The sequence below is a fragment of the Metschnikowia bicuspidata genome (assembly GCF_001664035.1).
Source record: "Metschnikowia bicuspidata var. bicuspidata NRRL YB-4993 chromosome Unknown METBIscaffold_9, whole genome shotgun sequence".
In the NCBI taxonomy this organism is placed as follows: Eukaryota; Fungi; Ascomycota; class Pichiomycetes; order Serinales; family Metschnikowiaceae; genus Metschnikowia; species Metschnikowia bicuspidata.
The window spans coordinates 304,018-305,369 of NW_017387739.1; positions in this window are offsets into that span (position 1 = coordinate 304,018).

Sequence of the window (1,352 nt, forward strand, 5' to 3'; positions counted from 1 at the left end):
ACCAAAGATTCATCTCGCTCGAGTCAACGGATGAAGGAGCTTAATATCGCATTGTTAATGCATTTAGTACTATTAGACAATTCATGGAATTCATGGATGTCTTTTTCTGGCTATTCTCCGTCTTGTTGATGCTTTGCACCCGGCCTGATTTGGTAACCAAAGATTCATCTCGCTCGAGTCAATCAGTTCACCGCCACGAGCCAAACGCCCCACAAGATTCAAAAGACATTTAATTCTCAGCCAGCGTCCCAGCTGGTTCTTCCACCAATTGAGCGAGGGTAGACACGCCTCACCAGCTGGCCATGTATTCAAAGTAGGCTGCTTTCTCAGGTGAACCGCAGAGAATCCACATTTGGGCTCGCCATACTTAAAAAGTCCACGCTCTCCGATCAATCCCTGATTTTCATGGAATCCGGAATCATACTGCAATCATACCCACGATCGGTAATCACGGCTCCCTTTTCTCGATACAACAAGCACAATGATATAATCTTGAGGTGCTTGCCAATACATGTGTCAGGTTGCTAGGATTACACCGTCGCAAATCATAGACATTGGCCGATGATCTTGTTCCATGGCTGTGTGTATTCACGCATGTGAACAGGCAATATCACAGCGGCGGGCATCTCGCTGGAAGTCACTGACAGACCTGCTCCTCATTGACTCTCGAAAATAGAGGCTGATGGGCGAAGAATCGTTTCTTCCGAGCCAATGTTGAATTGCATCAATATGTTACATGGCTTTCCAGGGCATGTCGCCACGTGCTGGAGGATGGCGTTTCATTCTATGGGTTCAATTGAATAATACAAACAGATAAATCAGAAGCAGGTAAGTTAATTGATTTAGAAGAATTATTTGTCCATCCGTCAGTAAAATCAACTTCTAAACTCAAGGATGAAATACAAGATATTAGACTGTTGTAGTCCCAAACAGTAAAATATGTCATTTAATTGGATAATCCGCCACAAATCTTACCATCTTTGAAATTTAGACAATCAAATATAATTAAGCCTAATATGTGCAATATGTCAAACACAAAACTTATAGGAGGTCCATAATTAAATCAAAGACGTACATTCATTATTAACTTCTCGGATTATAGCACATTTATTAATGGATGATGCCTGGTGAGGTTGTAAATATCTAGTTTTCAACTGTTACGAAATATCGTATCAGAGTAGGAGCTAAAGATGTTAATAAATTCATTATTTTAATAGATCCATATGTATTAAACTCATCCTCCTAGTTGCAGCAGCCAGGTAGTGTTGGACTGTTCGTCCATTAAAGAGTTACTCGAGATAATCTCCTGAATGCACCGAAAAAACTATCCTACCTTTTAGACAATGAAACTC